At 62.8% G+C, this 17,138-nt stretch overlaps 5 non-coding genes across 5 annotated transcripts; all 5 read right to left on the reverse strand.

The window, feature by feature from the left end:
* Positions 1-906: 906 nt before the first annotated feature.
* LOC142867816 (5S ribosomal RNA) lies at positions 907-1,025 on the reverse strand. Its single transcript, XR_012917148.1, has one exon. It is a non-coding gene; the product is annotated as a 5S ribosomal RNA (ribosomal RNA).
* A 3,777-nt stretch (positions 1,026-4,802) lies between these two features.
* On the reverse strand, positions 4,803-4,921 carry LOC142867817 (5S ribosomal RNA). The gene has a single exon (XR_012917149.1). It is a non-coding gene; the product is annotated as a 5S ribosomal RNA (ribosomal RNA).
* A 3,784-nt stretch (positions 4,922-8,705) lies between these two features.
* On the reverse strand, positions 8,706-8,824 carry LOC142867819 (5S ribosomal RNA). The gene has a single exon (XR_012917151.1). It is a non-coding gene; the product is annotated as a 5S ribosomal RNA (ribosomal RNA).
* A 3,779-nt stretch (positions 8,825-12,603) lies between these two features.
* Positions 12,604-12,722, reverse strand: LOC142867820 (5S ribosomal RNA). Its single transcript, XR_012917152.1, has one exon. It is a non-coding gene; the product is annotated as a 5S ribosomal RNA (ribosomal RNA).
* A 3,758-nt stretch (positions 12,723-16,480) lies between these two features.
* LOC142867821 (5S ribosomal RNA) lies at positions 16,481-16,599 on the reverse strand. The gene has a single exon (XR_012917153.1). It is a non-coding gene; the product is annotated as a 5S ribosomal RNA (ribosomal RNA).
* Between the last annotated feature and the right edge of the window lie 539 nt (positions 16,600-17,138).

The raw sequence follows: 17,138 nt of genomic DNA on the forward strand, positions 1-17,138 counted from the left end.
TAATCCTAGCTCTCTGGGAGGCCGAGGCGGGCGGATTGCTCCAGGTCAGGAGTTCGAAACCAGCCTGAGCAAGAGCGAGACCCCCGTCTCTACTAAAAATAGAAAGAAATTAATTGGCCAACTAATATATATAGAAAAACACAGCCGGGCGTGGTGGTGCATGCCTGTAGTCCCAACTACTCGGGAGGCTGAGGCAGCAGGATTGCTTGAGCCCGGAGATTGAGGTTGCCGTGAGCTAGGCTGACGCCATGGCACTCACTCTAGCCTGGGCAGCAAAACGAGACTCTGTCTCAAAAAAAAAAAAAAAAAAAAAAAAAAAAGAACACAGGGGGGAGGGGGGCACGGGCAACACATGTCACCTGAATACTTGTACTCCCATCATCTGCTTGAAAAGAGAGAGAAAAGAAAATGCAATCATAGAGGTAAGAGACACTTTTTAAAAATCATGAATCCGAAGAGAAAAGTAAAAGGAGGCCTGTGGAGCAGGTCTGGGTGTGACTCCGGATCCCCCAACATCAGGTGCCACCACCAAAGATTCCTGCGTGTAGCCCATAGAACCCCAAAAGCAACGGGACGAGTTCTGGTCACATACTCCCTCAAAATGACATCCTGGCCTTCTTCTGGAACTCCCTCCCCTCTCAGACTCTCAAGGTTTCCTCCAGCGTGTCGGTTCCCACAGAGCAGACCTTTGGTCTGAGACCTGACAGTCCAGATGCCACGCATGCTGCCGCGTGGCGGCGGTGTCGCGGCTTGGGACAAGAGGAGGCCCCACGGTGCGGGCTGGGGCGCCAGGCACCGCGGGCGGGCGCTGAGGGTGGGGGTGACCCCCACCCCGGGCCGCCGCCGCGCTCCCAGAAAGGGGACAGAACAAGAGGCAAAAAAAAAAAAAAAAAAAAAAAAAGCAGCAGCCTGTGGCACCCGGTATTCCCAGGCGGTCTCCCATCCAAGTACTAACCAGGCCCGACCCCGCTTAGCTTCCGAGACCAGACGAGATCGGGGGCGTTCAGGGTGGTGTGGCCCTAGACGGCGGCGGCGGAGGGCGCCCCTGCCCCGCTCAAGAAGCCGAGCCTCTCTGGGCTTCCCCGCCGCCGCCTCCCGCCCCAGGCCCCGCGCCGGGCCGGGCCGGTTGAGTTCGCCGGCCGGGTCCCGCGGGCTCCCAGGGACGGGGGTGATGGGCGGGGCGGGGCGGGGCGGGGGGCTGTCTCTCTATACACACACACACACACTCACACTCACTCACACTCACACAAGATGCGCCTCCACGGCTGGACTCGCCAAGGTGGAGCCCTCCCAGCCCCCCTCGTCTCCTCGCCCGGCCTCCTTCACCTACCCGCTGCCCACCCCCAGCGCGTCGCTGCCTGCCGCTGACTGCGCACGCGCGGGACGCTCGCCCTTTGACCCCAGCCAGGGGCCGCCCTCCCCCACAACCCCTTTCAGCTGCGCCCCCCCCCTCGCCCTGTGGGTGGGCTGCCGCCTATTCCCCCGGGCCAGGGCTGGGGCACAGCCAGTGTATGGGGCGTCTCTCTCTGGGGATGTGTCCCATGGGTGGGGTGGGGTGGCCTGGTTTGGGGGGCGCTGAAGAAATCAGTCCCCTCCATCTCCTACCTCTGGAAAACGCCCAAGCCCGTGGAGAACTGCCGGCACCGCTTCGTGGGGGCCGGGACCCTCCTCCGTGTCCTCCTGTGGCCCAGTCCAAGGGGCCTGGGCCTGGCCGGGGCTGCATTGGACCCCGACCACCCTGGCGTGTGGACTCGCTAAAAATCGGCCATTAGATATTGGATTCCAGCTTCCTGGAGGTCATTTCACTAATGAGTGCACCGGAAAGAGTTTCCTAATCCATCTGTGAGGGTGGCAACTGAAAGAGAATTTTAAAGCTGACAGAATAGGCGAGGGAAGGCATAGGAGATTTCCACACCCAGCAAGGAAGACTTTCCCGAAATGGAAGAAAGAAACGAGCAAACAGAGACACCGGTAGCCCGCCCGGAAAAGAGTCTGCCCCTTAGAGAAAGCACCCTGACCGGGTTCACCCGTGGGTGGGTGGCGAGCTAGCGGCATTCAGAAGAGCGAGGCCCGCAGTCTGTGCGGAAGACACCTGCGCTCGGGTGTGTGTGGCGGCGCGATTCACAAGCAGCTCCAGATGTTAAACCAAGGAGAAGCCAGGGAGTTCCCAACGCCCCAGGTGTCCTCAGCCCACGACTGGCTGCTGTGGGAATGGGAAGCCCGGCTCCTTGTCTCAGAGCGGGGTTCCCAGGAGGATCAGGCTGAAGCTGGGACTTGGCCTCAAAGTGTCCCCTCGCATGGCCACCCCCTTCCCCTTCCTGCTCCTCTACTCCTGGTGCCCCTCCATCCAGGGGCCAGACCTTAAAGAGTCACCGCAAGAGAATCCTGGTCCCAAAGGAGCCTTCTGGGGGACCGGTGCTGAGAGAGGTTGTGGGCATGGCCCGCTGGGGCTCTGCCCGACCCAGGGCTGAGAGATGCCACCTCCCAGCTCTGGGTCCCTGCAGGAAGTGTTGGCAAGCACAGGGCCGGTCCTCCAAAGGCCCAGGTGCAGGGAGCCCAGGCCAAGCAGCCTGTGGAAGAAGCCACTTGCCGTGCCACCCCGGGAACAGGACTGCAGGCCCCGGCCCTTCCCACCTCCTCCTCCTCCTCCTCCTCCTCCCCCCCGCCCCCCCCCACAGGGCACAGGGCTCAGAGACACCTCAGACTCTTGCTACCCAAAGTGCAAAGGGCATCAGTTGCTCCTCCAACCCCCCCGCCCAGCAGACCACGTTGTCCAGCCAGCCCCCGGGCCTCCCTGGGGTGCCCAGCACAAAAGTGCAGACACCCACCGGACCCTCAGTCTCAGTTTTCGGAGGTTTTTGCCACTCTAAGGACCCGCAGGCCGGCTGGGCCTTCGGGCAGGACAGAGAGCCCCGGAATCCGACTTGGAGAGCTGCGTGTACGTCCCCATCAGGAGGCGGTCCCCACCTCCGCGGCTCTCCCCTTGCGGGGAGCGGCAGCCCAGCCGGCAGCCGCAGGGCCTCAGGGAAGACACCAGGCTGGGCCCCCGCGGCACAGCGGGGGCACGTCCCCCGCACTCACGCGACTTAGGGACGGCTGCTGGAGACTGCTGCGGCCACCCTGCTGCCGGGTTTCTGGAGGGCTTCCTGGAAGCAGCGTCCACACCAAGCCCTTGGAAGGCCCAGGCGACGGAGGAGCCGGTCAGGCAGGGGCCGAGGACGGTGAGAGGCCGGGCGGGAAGGAGCATGTCAGGCAGGGGCAGAGGACGGTGACAGGCCGGGCGGGGAGGAGCCGGTCAGGCGGGGGCCCAGGACAGTGACGGGCCTGGCCGGGGAGGAGCGCGTCAGGCAGGGGCAGAGGAGACGGGCTGGGTAAGGGTTAGGGTGACAGTTAGGGCACAATTCACAATCGCAAAGACGTGGAAGCGACCCGAGTGCCCATCCATCCAGGAGTGCATTAATAAAATGTGGCGCGTGGACACCACGGAGTGCCATTCGGCTGTGAGGAGCAGCGGTGAGAGGGCGCCTCTCGTGTTCTCCTGGCCAGAGCTGGAACCCGTTCCAGTAAGCCAGGTATCCCAAGAATGGACACACGAGCACCACGTGAGCGCGCTCACCAGCAAATTGATACGAACGGATGGACGCCTAAGTGGACAGAGAGGAATCACCTTCATCGGGTGGGTGTCGGGCGGGTGGGGGGAGGGGAGGGGCATACACATCCATTAGGCATGGGGTGGGTGCGCACCGACTGGGGGATGGGCGCACTTGAAGCTCTGACCCGAGGGGGGAGGCTTGGAGAGGGCAAGGCACCCGACCTTAACATTGGTACCCCCACAATACCCTGCAACAACATGAGAGGTATATGAATAAGAACACAGGGGGGGCCGGGCGCGGTGGCTCACGCCTGTAATCCTAGCTCTCTGGGAGGCCGAGGCGGGCGGATTGCTCCAGGTCAGGAGTTCGAAACCAGCCTGAGCAAGAGCGAGACCCCCGTCTCTACTAAAAATAGAAAGAAATTAATTGGCCAACTAATATATATAGAAAAACACAGCTGGGCGTGGTGGTGCATGCCTGTAGTCCCAACTACTCGGGAGGCTGAGGCAGCAGGATTGCTTGAGCCCGGAGATTGAGGTTGCCGTGAGCTAGGCTGACGCCATGGCACTCACTCTAGCCTGGGCAGCAAAACGAGACTCTGTCTCAAAAAAAAAAAAAAAAAAAGAACACAGGGGGGAGGGGGGCACGGGCAACACATGTCACCTGAATACTTGTACTCCCATCATCTGCTTGAAAAGAGAGAGAAAAGAAAATGCAATCATAGAGGTAAGAGACACTTTTTAAAAATCATGAATCCGAAGAGAAAAGTAAAAGGAGGCCTGTGGAGCAGGTCTGGGTGTGACTCCGGATCCCCCAACATCAGGTGCCACCACCAAAGATTCCTGCGTGTAGCCCATAGAACCCCAAAAGCAACGGGACGAGTTCTGGTCACATACTCCCTCAAAATGACATCCTGGCCTTCTTCTGGAACTCCCTCCCCTCTCAGACTCTCAAGGTTTCCTCCAGCGTGTCGGTTCCCACAGAGCAGACCTTTGGTCTGAGACCTGACAGTCCAGATGCCACGCATGCTGCCGCGTGGCGGCGGTGTCGCGGCTTGGGACAAGAGGAGGCCCCACGGTGCGGGCTGGGGCGCCAGGCACCGCGGGCGGGCGCTGAGGGTGGGGGTGACCCCCACCCCGGGCCGCCGCCGCGCTCCCAGAAAGGGGACAGAACAAGAGGCAAAAAAAAAAAAAAAAAAAAAAAAGCAGCAGCCTGTGGCACCCGGTATTCCCAGGCGGTCTCCCATCCAAGTACTAACCAGGCCCGACCCCGCTTAGCTTCCGAGACCAGACGAGATCGGGGGCGTTCAGGGTGGTGTGGCCCTAGACGGCGGCGGCGGAGGGCGCCCCTGCCCCGCTCAAGAAGCCGAGCCTCTCTGGGCTTCCCCGCCGCCGCCTCCCGCCCCAGGCCCCGCGCCGGGCCGGGCCGGTTGAGTTCGCCGGCCGGGTCCCGCGGGCTCCCAGGGACGGGGGTGATGGGCGGGGCGGGGCGGGGCGGGGGGCTGTCTCTCTATACACACACACACACACTCACACTCACTCACACTCACACAAGATGCGCCTCCACGGCTGGACTCGCCAAGGTGGAGCCCTCCCAGCCCCCCTCGTCTCCTCGCCCGGCCTCCTTCACCTACCCGCTGCCCACCCCCAGCGCGTCGCTGCCTGCCGCTGACTGCGCACGCGCGGGACGCTCGCCCTTTGACCCCAGCCAGGGGCCGCCCTCCCCCACAACCCCTTTCAGCTGCGCCCCCCCCCTCGCCCTGTGGGTGGGCTGCCGCCTATTCCCCCGGGCCAGGGCTGGGGCACAGCCAGTGTATGGGGCGTCTCTCTCTGGGGATGTGTCCCATGGGTGGGGTGGGGTGGCCTGGTTTGGGGGGCGCTGAAGAAATCAGTCCCCTCCATCTCCTACCTCTGGAAAACGCCCAAGCCCGTGGAGAACTGCCGGCACCGCTTCGTGGGGGCCGGGACCCTCCTCCGTGTCCTCCTGTGGCCCAGTCCAAGGGGCCTGGGCCTGGCCGGGGCTGCATTGGACCCCGACCACCCTGGCGTGTGGACTCGCTAAAAATCGGCCATTAGATATTGGATTCCAGCTTCCTGGAGGTCATTTCACTAATGAGTGCACCGGAAAGAGTTTCCTAATCCATCTGTGAGGGTGGCAACTGAAAGAGAATTTTAAAGCTGACAGAATAGGCGAGGGAAGGCATAGGAGATTTCCACACCCAGCAAGGAAGACTTTCCCGAAATGGAAGAAAGAAACGAGCAAACAGAGACACCGGTAGCCCGCCCGGAAAAGAGTCTGCCCCTTAGAGAAAGCACCCTGACCGGGTTCACCCGTGGGTGGGTGGCGAGCTAGCGGCATTCAGAAGAGCGAGGCCCGCAGTCTGTGCGGAAGACACCTGCGCTCGGGTGTGTGTGGCGGCGCGATTCACAAGCAGCTCCAGATGTTAAACCAAGGAGAAGCCAGGGAGTTCCCAACGCCCCAGGTGTCCTCAGCCCACGACTGGCTGCTGTGGGAATGGGAAGCCCGGCTCCTTGTCTCAGAGCGGGGTTCCCAGGAGGATCAGGCTGAAGCTGGGACTTGGCCTCAAAGTGTCCCCTCGCATGGCCACCCCCTTCCCCTTCCTGCTCCTCTACTCCTGGTGCCCCTCCATCCAGGGGCCAGACCTTAAAGAGTCACCGCAAGAGAATCCTGGTCCCAAAGGAGCCTTCTGGGGGACCGGTGCTGAGAGAGGTTGTGGGCATGGCCCGCTGGGGCTCTGCCCGACCCAGGGCTGAGAGATGCCACCTCCCAGCTCTGGGTCCCTGCAGGAAGTGTTGGCAAGCACAGGGCCGGTCCTCCAAAGGCCCAGGTGCAGGGAGCCCAGGCCAAGCAGCCTGTGGAAGAAGCCACTTGCCGTGCCACCCCGGGAACAGGACTGCAGGCCCCGGCCCTTCCCACCTCCTCCTCCTCCTCCTCCTCCTCCCCCCCGCCCCCCCCCACAGGGCACAGGGCTCAGAGACACCTCAGACTCTTGCTACCCAAAGTGCAAAGGGCATCAGTTGCTCCTCCAACCCCCCCGCCCAGCAGACCACGTTGTCCAGCCAGCCCCCGGGCCTCCCTGGGGTGCCCAGCACAAAAGTGCAGACACCCACCGGACCCTCAGTCTCAGTTTTCGGAGGTTTTTGCCACTCTAAGGACCCGCAGGCCGGCTGGGCCTTCGGGCAGGACAGAGAGCCCCGGAATCCGACTTGGAGAGCTGCGTGTACGTCCCCATCAGGAGGCGGTCCCCACCTCCGCGGCTCTCCCCTTGCGGGGAGCGGCAGCCCAGCCGGCAGCCGCAGGGCCTCAGGGAAGACACCAGGCTGGGCCCCCGCGGCACAGCGGGGGCACGTCCCCCGCACTCACGCGACTTAGGGACGGCTGCTGGAGACTGCTGCGGCCACCCTGCTGCCGGGTTTCTGGAGGGCTTCCTGGAAGCAGCGTCCACACCAAGCCCTTGGAAGGCCCAGGCGACGGAGGAGCCGGTCAGGCAGGGGCCGAGGACGGTGAGAGGCCGGGCGGGAAGGAGCATGTCAGGCAGGGGCAGAGGACGGTGACAGGCCGGGCGGGGAGGAGCCGGTCAGGCGGGGGCCCAGGACAGTGACGGGCCTGGCCGGGGAGGAGCGCGTCAGGCAGGGGCAGAGGAGACGGGCTGGGTAAGGGTTAGGGTGACAGTTAGGGCACAATTCACAATCGCAAAGACGTGGAAGCGACCCGAGTGCCCATCCATCCAGGAGTGCATTAATAAAATGTGGCGCGTGGACACCACGGAGTGCCATTCGGCTGTGAGGAGCAGCGGTGAGAGGGCGCCTCTCGTGTTCTCCTGGCCAGAGCTGGAACCCGTTCCAGTAAGCCAGGTATCCCAAGAATGGACACACGAGCACCACGTGAGCGCGCTCACCAGCAAATTGGTACGAACGGATGGACGCCTAAGTGGACAGAGAGGAATCACCTTCATCGGGTGGGTGTCGGGCGGGTGGGGGGAGGGGAGGGGCATACACATCCATTAGGCATGGGGTGGGTGCGCACCGACTGGGGGATGGGCGCACTTGAAGCTCTGACCCGAGGGGGGAGGCTTGGAGAGGGCAAGGCACCCGACCTTAACATTGGTACCCCCACAATACGCTGCAACAACATGAGAGGTATATGAATAAGAACACAGGGGGGGCCGGGCGCGGTGGCTCACGCCTGTAATCCTAGCTCTCTGGGAGGCCGAGGCGGGCGGATTGCTCCAGGTCAGGAGTTCGAAACCAGCCTGAGCAAGAGCGAGACCCCCGTCTCTACTAAAAATAGAAAGAAATTAATTGGCCAACTAATATATATAGAAAAACACAGCCGGGCGTGGTGGTGCATGCCTGTAGTCCCAACTACTCGGGAGGCTGAGGCAGCAGGATTGCTTGAGCCCGGAGATTGAGGTTGCCGTGAGCTAGGCTGACGCCATGGCACTCACTCTAGCCTGGGCAGCAAAACGAGACTCTGTCTCAAAAAAAAAAAAAAAAAAAAAAAAAAGAACACAGGGGGGAGGGGGGCACGGGCAACACATGTCACCTGAATACTTGTACTCCCATCATCTGCTTGAAAAGAGAGAGAAAAGAAAATGCAATCATAGAGGTAAGAGACACTTTTTAAAAATCATGAATCCGAAGAGAAAAGTAAAAGGAGGCCTGTGGAGCAGGTCTGGGTGTGACTCCGGATCCCCCAACATCAGGTGCCACCACCAAAGATTCCTGCGTGTAGCCCATAGAACCCCAAAAGCAACGGGACGAGTTCTGGTCACATACTCCCTCAAAATGACATCCTGGCCTTCTTCTGGAACTCCCTCCCCTCTCAGACTCTCAAGGTTTCCTCCAGCGTGTCGGTTCCCACAGAGCAGACCTTTGGTCTGAGACCTGACAGTCCAGATGCCACGCATGCTGCCGCGTGGCGGCGGTGTCGCGGCTTGGGACAAGAGGAGGCCCCACGGTGCGGGCTGGGGCGCCAGGCACCGCGGGCGGGCGCTGAGGGTGGGGGTGACCCCCACCCCGGGCCGCCGCCGCGCTCCCAGAAAGGGGACAGAACAAGAGGCAAAAAAAAAAAAAAAAAAAAAAAAGCAGCAGCCTGTGGCACCCGGTATTCCCAGGCGGTCTCCCATCCAAGTACTAACCAGGCCCGACCCCGCTTAGCTTCCGAGACCAGACGAGATCGGGGGCGTTCAGGGTGGTGTGGCCCTAGACGGCGGCGGCGGAGGGCGCCCCTGCCCCGCTCAAGAAGCCGAGCCTCTCTGGGCTTCCCCGCCGCCGCCTCCCGCCCCAGGCCCCGCGCCGGGCCGGGCCGGTTGAGTTCGCCGGCCGGGTCCCGCGGGCTCCCAGGGACGGGGGTGATGGGCGGGGCGGGGCGGGGCGGGGGGCTGTCTCTCTATACACACACACACACACTCACACTCACTCACACTCACACAAGATGCGCCTCCACGGCTGGACTCGCCAAGGTGGAGCCCTCCCAGCCCCCCTCGTCTCCTCGCCCGGCCTCCTTCACCTACCCGCTGCCCACCCCCAGCGCGTCGCTGCCTGCCGCTGACTGCGCACGCGCGGGACGCTCGCCCTTTGACCCCAGCCAGGGGCCGCCCTCCCCCACAACCCCTTTCAGCTGCGCCCCCCCCCTCGCCCTGTGGGTGGGCTGCCGCCTATTCCCCCGGGCCAGGGCTGGGGCACAGCCAGTGTATGGGGCGTCTCTCTCTGGGGATGTGTCCCATGGGTGGGGTGGGGTGGCCTGGTTTGGGGGGCGCTGAAGAAATCAGTCCCCTCCATCTCCTACCTCTGGAAAACGCCCAAGCCCGTGGAGAACTGCCGGCACCGCTTCGTGGGGGCCGGGACCCTCCTCCGTGTCCTCCTGTGGCCCAGTCCAAGGGGCCTGGGCCTGGCCGGGGCTGCATTGGACCCCGACCACCCTGGCGTGTGGACTCGCTAAAAATCGGCCATTAGATATTGGATTCCAGCTTCCTGGAGGTCATTTCACTAATGAGTGCACCGGAAAGAGTTTCCTAATCCATCTGTGAGGGTGGCAACTGAAAGAGAATTTTAAAGCTGACAGAATAGGCGAGGGAAGGCATAGGAGATTTCCACACCCAGCAAGGAAGACTTTCCCGAAATGGAAGAAAGAAACGAGCAAACAGAGACACCGGTAGCCCGCCCGGAAAAGAGTCTGCCCCTTAGAGAAAGCACCCTGACCGGGTTCACCCGTGGGTGGGTGGCGAGCTAGCGGCATTCAGAAGAGCGAGGCCCGCAGTCTGTGCGGAAGACACCTGCGCTCGGGTGTGTGTGGCGGCGCGATTCACAAGCAGCTCCAGATGTTAAACCAAGGAGAAGCCAGGGAGTTCCCAACGCCCCAGGTGTCCTCAGCCCACGACTGGCTGCTGTGGGAATGGGAAGCCCGGCTCCTTGTCTCAGAGCGGGGTTCCCAGGAGGATCAGGCTGAAGCTGGGACTTGGCCTCAAAGTGTCCCCTCGCATGGCCACCCCCTTCCCCTTCCTGCTCCTCTACTCCTGGTGCCCCTCCATCCAGGGGCCAGACCTTAAAGAGTCACCGCAAGAGAATCCTGGTCCCAAAGGAGCCTTCTGGGGGACCGGTGCTGAGAGAGGTTGTGGGCATGGCCCGCTGGGGCTCTGCCCGACCCAGGGCTGAGAGATGCCACCTCCCAGCTCTGGGTCCCTGCAGGAAGTGTTGGCAAGCACAGGGCCGGTCCTCCAAAGGCCCAGGTGCAGGGAGCCCAGGCCAAGCAGCCTGTGGAAGAAGCCACTTGCCGTGCCACCCCGGGAACAGGACTGCAGGCCCCGGCCCTTCCCACCTCCTCCTCCTCCTCCTCCTCCTCCCCCCCGCCCCCCCCCACAGGGCACAGGGCTCAGAGACACCTCAGACTCTTGCTACCCAAAGTGCAAAGGGCATCAGTTGCTCCTCCAACCCCCCCGCCCAGCAGACCACGTTGTCCAGCCAGCCCCCGGGCCTCCCTGGGGTGCCCAGCACAAAAGTGCAGACACCCACCGGACCCTCAGTCTCAGTTTTCGGAGGTTTTTGCCACTCTAAGGACCCGCAGGCCGGCTGGGCCTTCGGGCAGGACAGAGAGCCCCGGAATCCGACTTGGAGAGCTGCGTGTACGTCCCCATCAGGAGGCGGTCCCCACCTCCGCGGCTCTCCCCTTGCGGGGAGCGGCAGCCCAGCCGGCAGCCGCAGGGCCTCAGGGAAGACACCAGGCTGGGCCCCCGCGGCACAGCGGGGGCACGTCCCCCGCACTCACGCGACTTAGGGACGGCTGCTGGAGACTGCTGCGGCCACCCTGCTGCCGGGTTTCTGGAGGGCTTCCTGGAAGCAGCGTCCACACCAAGCCCTTGGAAGGCCCAGGCGACGGAGGAGCCGGTCAGGCAGGGGCCGAGGACGGTGAGAGGCCGGGCGGGAAGGAGCATGTCAGGCAGGGGCAGAGGACGGTGACAGGCCGGGCGGGGAGGAGCCGGTCAGGCGGGGGCCCAGGACAGTGACGGGCCTGGCCGGGGAGGAGCGCGTCAGGCAGGGGCAGAGGAGACGGGCTGGGTAAGGGTTAGGGTGACAGTTAGGGCACAATTCACAATCGCAAAGACGTGGAAGCGACCCGAGTGCCCATCCATCCAGGAGTGCATTAATAAAATGTGGCGCGTGGACACCACGGAGTGCCATTCGGCTGTGAGGAGCAGCGGTGAGAGGGCGCCTCTCGTGTTCTCCTGGCCAGAGCTGGAACCCGTTCCAGTAAGCCAGGTATCCCAAGAATGGACACACGAGCACCACGTGAGCGCGCTCACCAGCAAATTGGTACGAACGGATGGACGCCTAAGTGGACAGAGAGGAATCACCTTCATCGGGTGGGTGTCGGGCGGGTGGGGGGAGGGGAGGGGCATACACATCCATTAGGCATGGGGTGGGTGCGCACCGACTGGGGGATGGGCGCACTTGAAGCTCTGACCCGAGGGGGGAGGCTTGGAGAGGGCAAGGCACCCGACCTTAACATTGGTACCCCCACAATACGCTGCAACAACATGAGAGGTATATGAATAAGAACACAGGGGGGGCCGGGCGCGGTGGCTCACGCCTGTAATCCTAGCTCTCTGGGAGGCCGAGGCGGGCGGATTGCTCCAGGTCAGGAGTTCGAAACCAGCCTGAGCAAGAGCGAGACCCCCGTCTCTACTAAAAATAGAAAGAAATTAATTGGCCAACTAATATATATAGAAAAACACAGCCGGGCGTGGTGGTGCATGCCTGTAGTCCCAACTACTCGGGAGGCTGAGGCAGCAGGATTGCTTGAGCCCGGAGATTGAGGTTGCCGTGAGCTAGGCTGACGCCATGGCACTCACTCTAGCCTGGGCAGCAAAACGAGACTCTGTCTCAAAAAAAAAAAAAAAAAAAAAAAAAAAGAACACAGGGGGGAGGGGGGCACGGGCAACACATGTCACCTGAATACTTGTACTCCCATCATCTGCTTGAAAAGAGAGAGAAAAGAAAATGCAATCATAGAGGTAAGAGACACTTTTTAAAAATCATGAATCCGAAGAGAAAAGTAAAAGGAGGCCTGTGGAGCAGGTCTGGGTGTGACTCCGGATCCCCCAACATCAGGTGCCACCACCAAAGATTCCTGCGTGTAGCCCATAGAACCCCAAAAGCAACGGGACGAGTTCTGGTCACATACTCCCTCAAAATGACATCCTGGCCTTCTTCTGGAACTCCCTCCCCTCTCAGACTCTCAAGGTTTCCTCCAGCGTGTCGGTTCCCACAGAGCAGACCTTTGGTCTGAGACCTGACAGTCCAGATGCCACGCATGCTGCCGCGTGGCGGCGGTGTCGCGGCTTGGGACAAGAGGAGGCCCCACGGTGCGGGCTGGGGCGCCAGGCACCGCGGGCGGGCGCTGAGGGTGGGGGTGACCCCCACCCCGGGCCGCCGCCGCGCTCCCAGAAAGGGGACAGAACAAGAGGCAAAAAAAAAAAAAAAAAAGCAGCAGCCTGTGGCACCCGGTATTCCCAGGCGGTCTCCCATCCAAGTACTAACCAGGCCCGACCCCGCTTAGCTTCCGAGACCAGACGAGATCGGGGGCGTTCAGGGTGGTGTGGCCCTAGACGGCGGCGGCGGAGGGCGCCCCTGCCCCGCTCAAGAAGCCGAGCCTCTCTGGGCTTCCCCGCCGCCGCCTCCCGCCCCAGGCCCCGCGCCGGGCCGGGCCGGTTGAGTTCGCCGGCCGGGTCCCGCGGGCTCCCAGGGACGGGGGTGATGGGCGGGGCGGGGCGGGGCGGGGGGCTGTCTCTCTATACACACACACACACACTCACACTCACTCACACTCACACAAGATGCGCCTCCACGGCTGGACTCGCCAAGGTGGAGCCCTCCCAGCCCCCCTCGTCTCCTCGCCCGGCCTCCTTCACCTACCCGCTGCCCACCCCCAGCGCGTCGCTGCCTGCCGCTGACTGCGCACGCGCGGGACGCTCGCCCTTTGACCCCAGCCAGGGGCCGCCCTCCCCCACAACCCCTTTCAGCTGCGCCCCCCCCCTCGCCCTGTGGGTGGGCTGCCGCCTATTCCCCCGGGCCAGGGCTGGGGCACAGCCAGTGTATGGGGCGTCTCTCTCTGGGGATGTGTCCCATGGGTGGGGTGGGGTGGCCTGGTTTGGGGGGCGCTGAAGAAATCAGTCCCCTCCATCTCCTACCTCTGGAAAACGCCCAAGCCCGTGGAGAACTGCCGGCACCGCTTCGTGGGGGCCGGGACCCTCCTCCGTGTCCTCCTGTGGCCCAGTCCAAGGGGCCTGGGCCTGGCCGGGGCTGCATTGGACCCCGACCACCCTGGCGTGTGGACTCGCTAAAAATCGGCCATTAGATATTGGATTCCAGCTTCCTGGAGGTCATTTCACTAATGAGTGCACCGGAAAGAGTTTCCTAATCCATCTGTGAGGGTGGCAACTGAAAGAGAATTTTAAAGCTGACAGAATAGGCGAGGGAAGGCATAGGAGATTTCCACACCCAGCAAGGAAGACTTTCCCGAAATGGAAGAAAGAAACGAGCAAACAGAGACACCGGTAGCCCGCCCGGAAAAGAGTCTGCCCCTTAGAGAAAGCACCCTGACCGGGTTCACCCGTGGGTGGGTGGCGAGCTAGCGGCATTCAGAAGAGCGAGGCCCGCAGTCTGTGCGGAAGACACCTGCGCTCGGGTGTGTGTGGCGGCGCGATTCACAAGCAGCTCCAGATGTTAAACCAAGGAGAAGCCAGGGAGTTCCCAACGCCCCAGGTGTCCTCAGCCCACGACTGGCTGCTGTGGGAATGGGAAGCCCGGCTCCTTGTCTCAGAGCGGGGTTCCCAGGAGGATCAGGCTGAAGCTGGGACTTGGCCTCAAAGTGTCCCCTCGCATGGCCACCCCCTTCCCCTTCCTGCTCCTCTACTCCTGGTGCCCCTCCATCCAGGGGCCAGACCTTAAAGAGTCACCGCAAGAGAATCCTGGTCCCAAAGGAGCCTTCTGGGGGACCGGTGCTGAGAGAGGTTGTGGGCATGGCCCGCTGGGGCTCTGCCCGACCCAGGGCTGAGAGATGCCACCTCCCAGCTCTGGGTCCCTGCAGGAAGTGTTGGCAAGCACAGGGCCGGTCCTCCAAAGGCCCAGGTGCAGGGAGCCCAGGCCAAGCAGCCTGTGGAAGAAGCCACTTGCCGTGCCACCCCGGGAACAGGACTGCAGGCCCCGGCCCTTCCCACCTCCTCCTCCTCCTCCTCCTCCTCCCCCCCGCCCCCCCCCACAGGGCACAGGGCTCAGAGACACCTCAGACTCTTGCTACCCAAAGTGCAAAGGGCATCAGTTGCTCCTCCAACCCCCCCGCCCAGCAGACCACGTTGTCCAGCCAGCCCCCGGGCCTCCCTGGGGTGCCCAGCACAAAAGTGCAGACACCCACCGGACCCTCAGTCTCAGTTTTCGGAGGTTTTTGCCACTCTAAGGACCCGCAGGCCGGCTGGGCCTTCGGGCAGGACAGAGAGCCCCGGAATCCGACTTGGAGAGCTGCGTGTACGTCCCCATCAGGAGGCGGTCCCCACCTCCGCGGCTCTCCCCTTGCGGGGAGCGGCAGCCCAGCCGGCAGCCGCAGGGCCTCAGGGAAGACACCAGGCTGGGCCCCCGCGGCACAGCGGGGGCACGTCCCCCGCACTCACGCGACTTAGGGACGGCTGCTGGAGACTGCTGCGGCCACCCTGCTGCCGGGTTTCTGGAGGGCTTCCTGGAAGCAGCGTCCACACCAAGCCCTTGGAAGGCCCAGGCGACGGAGGAGCCGGTCAGGCAGGGGCCGAGGACGGTGAGAGGCCGGGCGGGAAGGAGCATGTCAGGCAGGGGCAGAGGACGGTGACAGGCCGGGCGGGGAGGAGCCGGTCAGGCGGGGGCCCAGGACAGTGACGGGCCTGGCCGGGGAGGAGCGCGTCAGGCAGGGGCAGAGGAGACGGGCTGGGTAAGGGTTAGGGTGACAGTTAGGGCACAATTCACAATCGCAAAGACGTGGAAGCGACCCGAGTGCCCATCCATCCAGGAGTGCATTAATAAAATGTGGCGCGTGGACACCACGGAGTGCCATTCGGCTGTGAGGAGCAGCGGTGAGAGGGCGCCTCTCGTGTTCTCCTGGCCAGAGCTGGAACCCGTTCCAGTAAGCCAGGTATCCCAAGAATGGACACACGAGCACCACGTGAGCGCGCTCACCAGCAAATTGGTACGAACGGATGGACGCCTAAGTGGACAGAGAGGAATCACCTTCATCGGGTGGGTGTCGGGCGGGTGGGGGGAGGGGAGGGGCATACACATCCATTAGGCATGGGGTGGGTGCGCACCGACTGGGGGATGGGCGCACTTGAAGCTCTGACCCGAGGGGGGAGGCTTGGAGAGGGCAAGGCACCCGACCTTAACATTGGTACCCCCACAATACGCTGCAACAACATGAGAGGTATATGAATAAGAACACAGGGGGGGCCGGGCGCGGTGGCTCACGCCTGTAATCCTAGCTCTCTGGGAGGCCGAGGCGGGCGGATTGCTCCAGGTCAGGAGTTCGAAACCAGCCTGAGCAAGAGCGAGACCCCCGTCTCTACTAAAAATAGAAAGAAATTAATTGGCCAACTAATATATATAGAAAAACACAGCCGGGCGTGGTGGTGCATGCCTGTAGTCCCAACTACTCGGGAGGCTGAGGCAGCAGGATTGCTTGAGCCCGGAGATTGAGGTTGCCGTGAGCTAGGCTGACGCCATGGCACTCACTCTAGCCTGGGCAGCAAAACGAGACTCTGTCTCAAAAAAAAAAAAAAAAAAAAAAAAAAAGAACACAGGGGGGAGGGGGCCTGAATACTTGTACTCCCATCATCTGCTTGAAAAGAGAGAGAAAAGAAAATGCAATCATAGAGGTAAGAGACACTTTTTAAAAATCATGAATCCGAAGAGAAAAGTAAAAGGAGGCCTGTGGAGCAGGTCTGGGTGTGACTCCGGATCCCCCAACATCAGGTGCCACCACCAAAGATTCCTGCGTGTAGCCCATAGAACCCCAAAAGCAACGGGACGAGTTCTGGTCACATACTCCCTCAAAATGACATCCTGGCCTTCTTCTGGAACTCCCTCCCCTCTCAGACTCTCAAGGTTTCCTCCAGCGTGTCGGTTCCCACAGAGCAGACCTTTGGTCTGAGACCTGACAGTCCAGATGCCACGCATGCTGCCGCGTGGCGGCGGTGTCGCGGCTTGGGACAAGAGGAGGCCCCACGGTGCGGGCTGGGGCGCCAGGCACCGCGGGCGGGCGCTGAGGGTGGGGGTGACCCCCACCCCGGGCCGCCGCCGCGCTCCCAGAAAGGGGACAGAACAAGAGGCAAAAAAAAAAAAAAAAGCAGCAGCCTGTGGCACCCGGTATTCCCAGGCGGTCTCCCATCCAAGTACTAACCAGGCCCGACCCCGCTTAGCTTCCGAGACCAGACGAGATCGGGGGCGTTCAGGGTGGTGTGGCCCTAGACGGCGGCGGCGGAGGGCGCCCCTGCCCCGCTCAAGAAGCCGAGCCTCTCTGGGCTTCCCCGCCGCCGCCTCCCGCCCCAGGCCCCGCGCCGGGCCGGGCCGGTTGAGTTCGCCGGCCGGGTCCCGCGGGCTCCCAGGGACGGGGGTGATGGGCGGGGCGGGGCGGGGCGGGGCGGGGCGGGGCGGGGGGCTGTCTCTCTATACACACACACACACACTCACACTCACTCACACTCACACAAGATGCGCCTCCACGGCTGGACTCGCCAAGGTGGAGCCCTCCCAGCCCCCCTCGTCTCCTCGCCCGGCCTCCTTCACCTACCCGCTGCCCACCCCCAGCGCGTCGCTGCCTGCCGCTGACTGCGCACGCGCGGGACGCTCGCCCTTTGACCCCAGCCAGGGGCCGCCCTCCCCCACAACCCCTTTCAGCTGCGCCCCCCCCCTCGCCCTGTGGGTGGGCTGCCGCCTATTCCCCCGGGCCAGGGCTGGGGCACAGCCAGTGTATGGGGCGTCTCTCTCTGGGGATGTGTCCCATGGGTGG

This window comes from Microcebus murinus, unplaced genomic scaffold, assembly GCF_040939455.1.
Source record: "Microcebus murinus isolate Inina unplaced genomic scaffold, M.murinus_Inina_mat1.0 scaf020_hap2_Mmur4.0, whole genome shotgun sequence".
Classification (NCBI taxonomy): Eukaryota; Metazoa; Chordata; class Mammalia; order Primates; family Cheirogaleidae; genus Microcebus; species Microcebus murinus.